Source organism: Nannobrachium achirus, assembly GCF_963921795.1.
Source record: "Nannobrachium achirus genome assembly, chromosome: 17".
Classification (NCBI taxonomy): domain Eukaryota; kingdom Metazoa; phylum Chordata; class Actinopteri; order Myctophiformes; family Myctophidae; genus Nannobrachium; species Nannobrachium achirus.
This window is the reverse complement of record NC_137824.1, coordinates 40,950,595-40,963,997: the sequence shown is the minus strand read 5'-3', so window position 1 is coordinate 40,963,997 and position 13,403 is coordinate 40,950,595.

Below are 13,403 nucleotides of genomic sequence, written 5' to 3'. Positions count from 1 at the left end.
GACTCGCCAGAGCCTGAGCTCCATTCTACACTCTTGTGAGAGTGAGACCTGGTGGTGGAGGGATGGGACTGAGGAGGCTAGTGAGAGGAGGTGGGAGATAAACGAACGGCCTTGGGGAATGATACGGGTTGCGAAATTGAGGTGGCCTAGGAGTTGGAGCAGTTGCCGTTTTGTGCCGTTTTGTGCAGGATGTGGTGTCTGAGAAGTTTGCCACGATCAGAATGATTCTGTCCAATTTTTCCTGGGGAAGGGAGGCCTGAAAGGCGAGGGTGTCTAGTTTAATTCCTAGGAATTCAACACTAGTGGCGGGGCCTTCTGTCTTGTCCTCGGCGAGGGGAACGCCGAGAGCTGTGAAAGCTGCTTTCAGACAAGACAGGCTGTGTGCGGGGGGGGATGATGGGGGGTCGATAGTGAGGAAGTCATCTAGCAGGTGGACGAGGGAGGGGATTCGGTAGTTGTTTAACAAAATCCAGCATAACAACTCTGAAAGGTTGTCGAACAGCTTGGGGCTGCTTTTGCATCCGAATGTTAGGCGGACTGCAAAATAGAATTGGCCTTTCCAACAGACCCCGAACAAGTGCCAGGTGTCTGGGTGGAGGGGGAGGACCTTGAAAGCCGACGTGATGTCGGCTTTGGCCAGCCAGGCGCCGCGGCCGGCTAGGCGAATGAGGGATATGGCGTGGGCAACTGTGGAGTAATGGAGGGAAAAATCAGAGCTGGGGATGAGGCTGTTTATGCTGGGAACTGAGGAGCCATGGGGGGAGGATAGGTCTATGATGAGGCGTTTTTTGCCGGAGTATTTGCGGGTGGCTACTCCGACTGGGCTGATACGGAATTTGGTGAAGGGGGGAGGGAAATGGGCCGATCATGAACCCTTGCTTGACTTCCTTAGCAATAAGTGTGTCGACTGTGTCTGGGTCTGTCAGGGCGGATTGGAGGTTATCGCAGGAGTGGTTTGTGTCTGGGAGTGTGACAAGGCCGGGGGAGAAGCCGTGGTTGAGGCCGTCTAGAAAAAATCGGACAAAATCGGGGTCTGGGTGTGAAATTAGCTCTGATGCTAGAGCCGGGATGTTGATTGGGGTGGCTAGGTGTTTTGTTAGTCAACTGCTTGAGGGTTTGGTAGGGTTATGGGGGCATGCGACACGGGAATGGGCTCCGCCGCAGAAGGAGCACACGTGCAACAATTTACAAGCGGACGAGTTACAGCCCTTGTCGTTGAAATTGTTGCACAGCATTTTTTGCCCGACAAATAGTATGGGGCGGCCTCGACGATCCCTTTCCTGGGAGGAGGCTGGGAGTGCGGTGGGGCGTTGGGTTGCGGACCTAGCTGGGCGAGCCATGAGCTGTGGGAGTTGAGTGTGGGTCTGTGGTACCTGATGGGACGATGACCGGGCAGAAGTAGTGGAGGCTGTGGGGCGGGAGATAGCTAGGACGCAAGTTGAGGTGGGATGGGCCGGGCAGCCGCACAGTTCGCAAGCGAGGGCGCTTCTACCGGCAAAGAGCCGGCAGTACAGCTCGGAATCCAGTGCGCCCCAGTAGGTCAGCTGGTTTGACTGCTGGAGTCGAGCTGCCGCCGTTGCTGCGAACTGCCTGTGGTAATGATAAAAGAGGGGACCCGAGAAGCGTAAAGCTAGGTCCATGATTATCTGCAAATAATCATCCAGCTCCTGCCTGCGGTAGGGGAAAACAGAACAAATTATGTTCCTGTAGAGGGAGAAGGCCAGGACAAACTCTGTGGAGGAGAGAATGGTGGGGTTAGAGGAGGAATTGAGATCGCGGAGGGTGATGGACACCCCTCCGCAGTCTACGGTCCTGGCCTGGTGGGAAAAAGCAGAGGGTTTGATTAGTGCGGCTAAATCCACGTCCATACCCTGGAGGATCTGGTGGCGAAGGGTGTTCGAGACCGGCATCGGGTTGGCGGTGATAGCCGTCGGAGGTACTGGTGCAGGCAGGGCTGTGGAGAGGGAGAAAGAGTATTGAGGTATGGGGGTGTGGGCGTGGGCCTGGGCTATGGGTTGGTGGGATAGGGGGGCCATTTGGAACTGCGGGTTAGGGTACAAATGCTGGTTAAACATGGAGGGGAGAGGAGGAGCCGTTTGAGCCTGGGCTTGGAATGGGAGCTGGATAGCTGTGGAGGGGGGAGGTGGGGGGGCTAGGGCCTGGGCTAGCGGATGTGTGAACGGGTGAAAAAAGGAGGGGGGAGGAAAGGTGATTGGAGCCCTGATTAAAGGATGCGTTAGTTGGTTGACCGTAGCGGGGGGGGGAGGGGCAGTTTGAGCCCGGACTACGGGAAAAGTGAGCTGGTTAAATGTGGCGGGGGGAGGGGGGGCTGTGTGGCTCTGATTTGTTAGAATCATAGCCTGGTTATGGGAGGGGGGGGGGGGGGTGTTTGGGCAGGAATTGTAAGATAGTTACCAATGGTTTGGGTTTGAGCAGACCCCTGTGCATATAAATTAAGCAGGTGAAGCAGTGGGTTGGAATACACAGATGGGGAAGAGTGAACGGTAGTTGAAGAGACATTGGTAGTGACAGCGGGGGAAATAGCGGGGGAAGAAACGTGGCGAGTTTTACGAGTAGCTTTCCTAGGGGGTGGGCGGGACGGGGTTCCCCTAGGGCTTCCCTCTGACGCGCCTATCGGTCTCGCGTCATCAGCGTGCGACGGACCGGGCGTACAGCAGTACAGTATAGATCGAAAAGAGTGGATTTAACTGCTGCACGGGGAAAAGTTACGTTCAAACTAATCAGGGCGTTCTGTAGGCCACGTACAGTCCAATTATTAATAGTAAGGGAAGGAGAGACTGACCTGGCGGATGGCACGGAGGTGGCAGCACGAGTGCGGGGGTATGGACCGAGAGCAGAAGCGGCGGTGGGTCGGTGAGTGGATCGGCGTGCTGAAGAATGGGATGATGGCGTGGAATGGTGGCTTGTTGCGGGGGAGTCTCTCGGTCCATGGTGCAGGTCAGACGGGGTGGGGGCGAGGGATGATGCCAGCATGGCGTTTGTGGTGGTTGAAGCGGCAGTGGTGGTAGTAGCCGTGGCTCTCTGTTGATCCAGAACCAGGCGGAGATCGGCGGTAGGAGGAATCTCGTCCTCGGAAGCGAGGAGCTCCATGGCTTCTTCAGCGTGCATGGTTAGAAAGTAAAGCGGGCGGATTGTCGATTAAGACGGCAAGTTTACGTCAAGTAAAGCGGGCGGATTGTCAATTAAGACGGGCAAGTTTACATCAAGTAAAGCGAGCAGATTGTCGATTAGGACAAGCAATTTTTACGTCAAGAGACGGTAAGGTATGTTTTTGGTACGAGTGTACGGGTGCTTAGTTCAGCGTGATGCGAGAAACTGAGCAGGAAATGCTGCAGGCATGGCCGGGTTTAAATACGGCGCTAGATTGGCTGGTAGGAGGAGATAAGGGAGGAGTTGTTAAAGGTGAGATTGAGACAGGCAGGTGAGGTAGAGAGGAGAGAGGTAGGTTAGATTGGGAGCGATGGAGAAGAGAGGAGATGGTTATCCGGTGTGATCTTGTTCTCCTGAACTTTCGTTGTTCCAACAGCATTGAAATGAGACAGTTGGCATGAGTGCATTCTACTTTTTGAACTAAAATACAAAGTACATTTTTATTCCAGATTCTACAATCATTTCAATCTGCAGTCTGCACTAAACCATTGTTGAAAATGGCAGTTCTACAGTTTGCAACACAATGCCTTGTGAGCTTGTAGAGAGTTTGGCAGATTGTTGCCCCAGAAGAGAAACACTAGGCTTCATGCATTTTCCCATAGCACACAGTTTGAAAATACATTTGTTCTCCCGTTTGTTTTAGATTTAGAAAGCAGGTCATTTAGACAGATGCTAGCTTCATTGTTGGTATCCTATAGTTAACAGGGTTATGAGAATAGTTAGATATATTTAAAACACTTAAGGACTCCCGTAACACCATTGTTCCCACAATAACTGGGATATTTCTATCCAATTGTCAACAGCGTCAGAGCTTGAGTAGGCCTAGTTCACCCCCAAAATGACTTTTCTATTGATTACTCAAGCCATGGCGACTTGAGTTCCATATCTGTTTTTTGTTGCATTCCTAAGACAACAATTTGATTACAATAAATGTAGGCTACCCCCATTGATTGCGGATGGGTCCCCAGCCGGAATCATGGATACATTTACTAGAATTAGAATGCAACAAAAACCAAAAGATATTATTGAATTCAAGTCTAAATGTGAGTAATCAATAGAAAAAAGGTCATTTTGTGGGTGAACTACGACTTTAATCCTTGCTAGACTAGTAGTGAGTGACTCACCAATGGAGTTGCAGCGTTCTATGGATGGGCTTGGACTGGAGGAGTGGTGAAGAGAGGGGAAGCTGGCCAGCAGCACACACAGTTTAACAGGGCCTTCTTAGGCGGGCAGCTGAATAACGTGTCTTAAAGGTTCCAGCAGCCGACACTCTTCTTCCTAGAGCCAATGGAGATGTGACATTAACAATACTGGCATGTACGTCCCTTATCCCAATGCTTCTCAAACATTCATGCCAAAATAGACAAAATAAAAATAAAATGGGCTTTAATTGTTTAAACTGTTCCTAATTTTGCTGGGGACCCCCTGGAACTCCCTTTAGGACTCCATGGAGTCCCTGTATCTCACTTTAACCAATGCCTTATCCACGCCTTTCTCAATTATCATAATGGAAACACACACTAGCTGATAACATCACTCCTATTAAACGTCACACAGTTTAACCCTATCGAAATTCACTAGTTTCTGACCAATACATTGCGTTTGCTAACAAGTGACGAATTTTACATTTGATTAAACTAATAGGCTACCTTTTCTTACCTCAAACTGGTGCAAGTTTCAAAAGAAGAATTCACTCCTCTTGTAGGTTCAGGCAGGGTGGCTGTTGAGGTGAAGTCTAACCAAGGCAGAGCGTTCTAAGCGTTTTGACTAGTAAGCGCAGCTGAAAGTAATCACATTAATTGCATGTGTGTTTCATTTAGGACCCACGTCCCACACCCACAATTAACTTTCAGCTGGCGAAAGGGCAAGGGTGAAGTTAGCCAGAATGACTACAAGATGTCAATGTTGTTCATATCAATATTCTGAGATGTAATGTGTGTGTGTGTGTGTGTGTGTGTATTATTCACTGCCCACTCATCCGTGCCCCCTTCTGATTGTATTAACTGAATATGGTGATTTGCACCACTGAAATAACATTCTGTTTGCTTATTGGCTCGTGTGTCTAGTCTACTGATGGACACATTGCATACAGTATTTGATTTGATCAGCGAGCCAGTTTATATTTTGAGTTTAGAAAATATATTAAATAGGATATACCTATGCTCCGTTACTTAACAAGACGGGTCTCTTAATGTTAACGTTAATGGGCTCCTCAAAATATGGATATAATACATTTCTTCCTTTGCATTGTAGTGACTTGACTCGAGTGGACTCGGCAGGGGGCGAGTCCCGAGTCAAATGGACCGAGACGAGTCCAAGTCAAATTAAGGGCGAGACCGAGTCAATGAAAATTTGGACTTGAGTCCTGACTCGAGACGAGTCATTGACTCGAGTACTACAACACTACTTACAAGCTTTAAATCAGTCTAGTCTAAACAGACTGGGTTTAGGAGCATTGTGAATCTGAATAGATGTTAGCGTGCCAGCATTCAAATGTTTGGTGCTGACCATGAGGCTGTAACAAAAGGAAATGGTGAGATCTGTGAATGTTATGAACCCAAAAAGTCAAAGAGGTATTTGGAATACTGGAATGCTGAGCATAAGCAGTGCAAATAATGGAGCTATTACAGTTTAAAGAGTCAAAAAGGTTTTACTCTTTCAAAGTTCAGGCTTTTTACATGACGTAGGGATATATATCTCAGATATAGATAGAGATAGAGATATTCTTCAGGTAGATAGCTTCTTCAGGACCGTAAGTTCAGCAAGAGGTGACCTGACAGAAAGTACAAGTAGAGATGAACAACTTATACAGTATATAAACAGTATGTAGAGATGAACAACTTATATATACACAGTACTAAATCTATTTAAGAAAGTGAAGAAGTAAGTCTTGAGCTGTGCTTTAAAGCCAACTACAGACTGGGGCTGCCTGTTGGGTGTAATGGGAGTTTATTCCAAGCAGTCGGCCCGTAGAAGCGGAATGCTGCTTCACTGTTTTTTATACACTATTATAGGCACTTCTAGCAGGTCAGGTCACCAAAATACATACATTTTTTAACACTGCTCCTACAGATTTTGCCCTAAAATCAGGCAAAGCGGTACACAGTATCTCTAAAGTCATGTCATCAACATGGGACTGGCCCATTTCCCATATTCCCACCTGATTGCCTACCATTGCCTTCTAAAGTTTGTGTATGCGACCTGACGGACACTTATCTCCCGATTAGGAAGTCTGGTTTTAGATGGTTTGTTTCGCAGAACTGGATTAATACTGTAGTAGTACACTAGTACTAGTAGAGTAGTAGGGACTGCTCCCGTGCTCCATGCCTGTCAGCATGGAGGAGGAGCTGAGGTCCAACATGGGAGTGGATGGGGGTCACGACGCTTGCAGCTGAGTGTGTGACCGTACCCTTCAAAGCCTACTGAGGTTGTGCTTGCTTGGTCTGTCCTTTTTGCTCTGACTGCAGCGACGGCGGGTCTGCTGACACACTCTTTTGACCTCTCTCTTGAGGTCAAGAGCTCTTTGATCGCACAGGCAGTCTGTGCAAAACTGGAAACTGCAGTCCAATTTTTTTGACAGTGTGACACCTCGCTATATGCTGGCATCGTGGACATGGCTTGAGTTGCTCGTCACTGAAGAGAGTTTTGGCTACCTGGTTCAAAGGCAAAGAAATTGTATACCTTTTTAAAAAACAACGGAATACAATAACCGCTATACTGACAAATGTTTCAAGCATGAACATTTGGGAATTTCCCCAGACAGACCAGTGGTCGTCAATGTGGGGTCCAGGGACTCTCAGGGTTCCTTTTGGGAGGTCTAAATTGATCCTTACAAGTATGTTACTCTGACAGTATACAAACTAGTAAGACGCCTCAGGGTGACAAGCGACCTCACCCTAAAGGGCAAGGTTGCGCCACAGTGATGTGATGTCTGTCTGCGTCCATTTTATGCTCGTATATGGAGATCCCTGTATCTGCCTGACGGGCGGGCGAGAGTCTAGTCGAGGACTGGCCTACTCGGGAATGATGTAAATAGGGAATGCACTGCACTCCGCGCCGGGGAGGGGAACGCGTGCCGAATCTGAAGCCGGTTGGACAAACGGTTCCCGAGATGCGCGGATTACATACACGCACGCACGCACAGAGATTTGTCGCATTTATTGTTAGACAAGCTCGAAGCACACCACTTTTAGAGCTTGTAGATCTGCTATACTGTTGATGCTTTTGAATTTTAATATTGACTATTATGACTAAATATCACGACATGTTTTTATAATCTGTTAACTGCCTATTTTTTTTTTTCTTAAACCATGCACGTTATGTACATTATCTGTCATCTATACTATAATTTTGCGAATGTCTGTCTGAGTGAGTGTCTGTCTGTCTGAAACAGCGTTTCTCCTCAGTGGCTGGAGCAATTGATCATATGCTGTATATTAGCATTTTTATGGTGTATCTACTATCTATTCTGCATCTAGCATGAGGCACATCTATTCTGCATCTAGCATGAGGCAACATGTTTAACCAGCTCTCTGTGTGTGTGTGTGTGTGTGTGTGTGTGTGTGTGTGTGTGTGTGTGTGTGTGTGTGTGTGTGTGTGTGTGTGTGTGTGTGTGTGTGTGTGTGTGTGTGTGTGTGTGTGTGTGTGTGTGTGTGTGTGTGTGTGTGTGTGTGTGTGTGTGTGGGTGGGTGGGTGGGTGGGTGGGTGGGTGGGCGGGCGGGCTGGGGGGGGGGGGTGGTGGGGGGTAGCCATTAAACGAAACGGGTATTTCTTACATTGATGCTCCTACATATTATCATGCAAGCACCAGTTAAAGTTACTTTCCATCCCTCATATACTGTATGCACAGTGCACATCCCATAACCCACACACTGCACATCATTTTGGAGCTCATATCTTTGAACGGGTAAGGGCTAGTTATGTCTAATTGGCTGATGCCACTGCTACTTTCACCACCCACCTTAATGCACCTTATGGAAATGTCACCCTGCCATGTTGATATCTAAACTGGTTTCCTTGTACAAAAAGGACCTCCCCCCACTTTATTTGAATTATTATTATTATTCTTTTTTTTTACACCATAAGCCTGTGATGTGACAATATATTTGAGTTGAGCTACAAATTAGATCACATACAACTTTCCATTTTAAACTTTTAGCAATGTAGACATTTTAGTTGGATATTTGTGTGTTGTCACTGCTGTTGTATCTGACTCACCTGCTCCTACCCAACACTACCTGTGCCCCTCCCCTCCTCTCAGCCCGTAGGAATACGCACATGCATCAAATATCATCCTCCACTCAGCTTCCCTCCCCCAAAGACGGGCCGAGTGTGTTCATTGTGGAAGCTTGAATCAAGCCTGATGAACCACGCTGGATTCGAACCCGCAATCTCCACGGTGGTGGTCAGGCACTTTACCGCTGCACCACCCGAGCACCCTTACAATCTAAACACTTTACAATCTAAACACTGTGGCAGACACAGTATCTTTAACTGAGCTAGGGTTGATGTGTGGATGTGCATTCTCCCTCAGATACAGTCTCTGCTACAACAGGGAATGACGACACTCTTTCGATAGTGTCACTCACTGATAGTATTGCTGTTATGTGGTACTGGAAATTAAACATGGCAAATGTGTATTTTCATTATAAAGTAATAATAATTACAATACACTAAAAAAGGAATGAAGTATAGTTGTATACTATTGACCCAGTGCATATTTTTTTAACAGCAAGCTATTCTGTAAATTAGTCTCACTGCATAAAATACACTCTAAACACTTAGACCCTCTATACTTAGTAAAACAGACAAACACAGTGTCTTTATGCAAGACACTTAATTTTAACTGAACTGACTAAGTGTAATGTAATATGAGCAGCACTTGTAATATACTTCCTAAAACCTAAACCTAAAAGTTGTTAAGCATCATTCTGAACATGTATAACAAGTTTTATGAATCCCTATAATGCATTGTAAAGGAGATTATAATGCATTACAGACCCCAACCTTTAAGTACATTGTTACCAAATCACCAAATGTCACCAAAACACACTGTTTTGTCTTTGCATGCATCTCTTTATTACGTCTTGTATTATTTATTGTTTTAAGAGCCATAAAATCACCTCTGTAATAATGTGTGATAAAAAACAGATATCTACTGTATGAGTTTAGGATTAAACAGAGTCCCAAAGAGAAAAGGAAAACAAATTCAAACCATGAAAAAGAGTAAATATTGCATCATGCCTTTTATACCACGGCTGTGCTTTTCAAATCTATGCATGTGAACCTAAACATGTTTAAGGAACAAGTCTCATCTTCATCGCTACAGCCTTCAGGGAGTAATGCCAACCCTTCCAGCCGTGCCAGACTACACCTTGTGCATAATGAGCCGTCTTTCCCCAGAGGTAAACTCCATTGGGATGAGCATAGAAACACTTGACGTACCAAAATGCACCGTAATAATGACTTGCACAGTTCCCGCTATACGCGTCCTGATCTTTGTCAAAGGTTGAGAATTTCTGTCCATTGTTATGGGTCAGAGAATCTCCTGCTCCTCCATCAGTGAAGCCAGCAACCTGCAGCTTGTAGCCATCAGCCTCACAACCCACAGAGAAAGTAAGAGGCAGACGCTGTGTTTCCCTCAAAGTCTCCCATCAAACAATAGGAGAATGAATGCCAAGACTACATATTTAACTTGATGTGTTTTTTTTGTGTGCAAACCTGTTTGTTTCCTTGTCACACAACCTCCAACATAATACTTTGGTATTTTTCCTCATACCTTCACTGTTTGGTCACCTCAAACTCACACATATTTATCAATGCCAATTTCCTTCTGCTTCCACCAGTTGTATAACACCAGTCCTAATTGCGACCGAAGGTCGCAGTATACCACGAGAAATGTCGCAGCTTGTCCGTACAGGAAGTGCTGAGGCGTTTCCAAACGCGGAAGTACGCTTCATGCGCTGGGTGAGCAACTCAATGCAAGTGGACGGGCGGGTATATTCTGGTGTCTTCTCTATTATTATAACTCTATGCATCAAACCCAGGCCCTAACTTGCCAAGGCCCTGTTTGGCTTTACTAATTAACATACGTTTTATGCCCATATGGAGATCCCTGTCCCAATGTCATCAATATTAACTCATTGAGTGCCTATCCCGAATTAGTTCGGGATATATTATCGCATCCCAGAGTGCCTATCCCGAACTAGTTCGGGATATAAAAAAAAAAATATATATATATATATATATATATATATATATTTGAAAAAAGAATTTTTGAAACATTTTTTTTGGACCCCATCAAATCTAGTGAACATGATTTCAATCGCGATTTTGCATGTTCCACCCCCATACAACCCCATCTAACATACAGGGCAGCCATGTTTGTTTACATAACATGTAAAACATAATGGCGATTATCTCAAGAATGCCTGAACGGATTTCCAATCGGATTTTTTTGTTTGAAAGCTGTGAACAAACTGCACAAATCCACTCCAATGCAATCCAGGATTGCATTGGATTTTTTAGAGCTCATTCTTCTCTGTTTTTTTCCCATGCATGAGGTGTGCAAGGTTTAATCATGGCTAAGTTGACGAAAATAAGGCTTCTAAAATGCTTGGTAGCCAATAGCTAACTTCAAGCTAACTTCATCCTCTTCCTGTACATGCACAAAGGAAAGTGTTCAGGCAAGTCATGGCTGCAGGGCTTCTGCATATACCAGCATATCTCTATGGGATTTTCTATGGCCACTGGGCGCCCTCTAGTGGTGAAAGGGGTGGCACTAAATGAGTTAAGGACACTAGAAGCTCGCGGGCGAGCGTCTAGTCGGCGACCTGGCCAACTCGGTAACGATGTAAATAGGGAATGAATGCCCCACCCTTTAATGCAAACCCCATTATACCTGTTGTCATACGACCTGTTTTGACCATCTGTTTGCCTGTGTCCATTTATGCCCATATACTGTATGGTGATATCTGTCTGTCTGCGTCCATGTTATGCCCATGTATGGAGATCTCTGTATCTGTCTGTCTGTGTCCCTTTTATGCCCATTTATGGAGATCTCTGCCCTTTGGGCGGCCAAGCGTCTAGTCGGGTGCCGGCCTACTCGGGAACGGTGTAAATAGGGAATGAATGCCCCACCCTTTAATGCAAACCCCGTTATAACTGTTGTCATAGGACCCGTTTTGACCATCTGTTCGCCAGTGTCCATTTATGCCCATATATGGAGATCTCTGTATCTGTCGGTCTGTGTCCCTTTTATGCCCATACATGGAGATCTCTGCTCTGCTGACTGCATGGTGAGTCCATCACTGCTTGCTGTGTCCAACTGGTTTCTCTCTAGACGTCAACACCACATTTAGAACCTGTTGAAAATCACTGGTTAAGACTGATGGAACACTCACCAGTGTATCCCTGCATATCAGTATTATGCTGCTTAGTAGTGCTTGTGTTGTGTTGTGTATGTGATGTGCATGCACATCATGTACATAATGTTGTGCACGTGTTGCGCATGTGTTGTGCACGTGAGTGTTGTATGTCTATCCAACCCAGCTAGACAGGGTTTCGACAACAGCGTGACCTTATCAAACAATGGGAGAATGAATGCCAAGACTACATATTTATAGTAACTTGATGTTCTTTTTTTGTGTGCAAACCTGTTTGTTTCCTTGTTACACAACCTCCAACATAATACTTTGGTATTTTTCCTCATACCTTCACTCATGGTTCCCACGGGTCCTTAAAAAGTCTTAAATTGTCTTAAATAAAAAAATCGTGAATTTAAGGTCTTAAAAAGTCTTTAATTTGACCAAATCTGACCGTAGGTATTAAATTTGAAGATGATGTTTTTAAGGCTCATGGGAAAATTAAGCCATAAACATTTGTACGTATTCATTTGATTCGTTTATTTGATTTATTAGTATTATTAGATGATGAGAGACTGCAAACAGGCTGAAGCGAGCAGCGGTCAGTGGGAGGTGGAGCTTGCTTGTTGTTCTCGGCTCTGCCCGTTTTGTCAGTACTGTGGTGATGTATGTGGATGCGGAAGAGGGTAGTTTTGTTTTTTAACAAAACAAGCGCTCCTTTCCCAAGCCTCCCGTCTCACATCACACTGTGAGTGAGCACAGATGAGAGCATGCAAGTAAACAAACTTGGCGTGTAGTGGAGCTGTGCTTGTGGGCTGTGGAGTGGACTTCTTAAAAAGTTTTAGATCCAAGACAATTCGCGATGCGGCCGTGCGCGATTCTGCATTGATGCGGGGATGTGACATAATCGATGTTTGTTGATTTTCCTCAACCATGAGGAATTAGCTAGCTACATGCTAAGGCTATTGTCCCGTTCCTTCTGCCTGTGAGACAGAATGAAGCTGACAGTCATAAAGTCATTAGTCAGCCCGTTTTCAAAGAGGAGAATCCACCAATCATCTGTGATTTACAACAGCTGTTGTACAGAGTGTTTTACGTCCTACACGCTCATCATATGCCCATATATGGAGATATCTGTCTGTCTGCGTCCATGTTATGCCCATATATGGAGATCTCTGTATATGTCTGTCTGTCTGTCTGTCCCTTTTATGCCCATATATGGAGATCTGCCCTTTGGGCGGCCAAGCGTCTAGTCGGGTGCCGGCCTACTCGGGGATGATGTAAATAGGGAATGAATGCCCCACCCTTTAATGCAAACCCCATTTATCTGTTTGCCTGTGTCCATTTATGCCCGGTTGTTAGGCAATACCCATCATACCCGTTGTTCGGTTATTGCCTAGCGGACAGCGAAATCCGAACCTTTCGCGCTGGTTCCGGAAAATCGCGTATGGGGTCGGGTCGAGGCCGGGCACTGCACTCCTTGCTGCGGCGGAGAACGCGCGTGCCGAATTTGAAGCCGGTGGGACGAATGGTTCTTGAGATACGCGAATTACATACATACAGTACATACATACACACTCACAGAGATTTTTTGTTGACTCATGTGGCTTACGTGATGTCAGAGCCTTTTATGAAGTGATGTCACAATGAGTCAACACTTGCGCCGGTTTTCTCTGGAACAGAGAGGCCGGGCACTGCACTCTGCGCTGCGGCGGGGAACGCGCGTGCCGAATCTGAAGCGGGTGGGACGAACGGTTCTCGAGATACGCGGATTACATACACGCAGACTCACAGAGATTTCTCGCATTTATTGTAAGATGACATCAGGGAACTCCATATATGGGCATAAAATGGATTCTGTTATTGTGA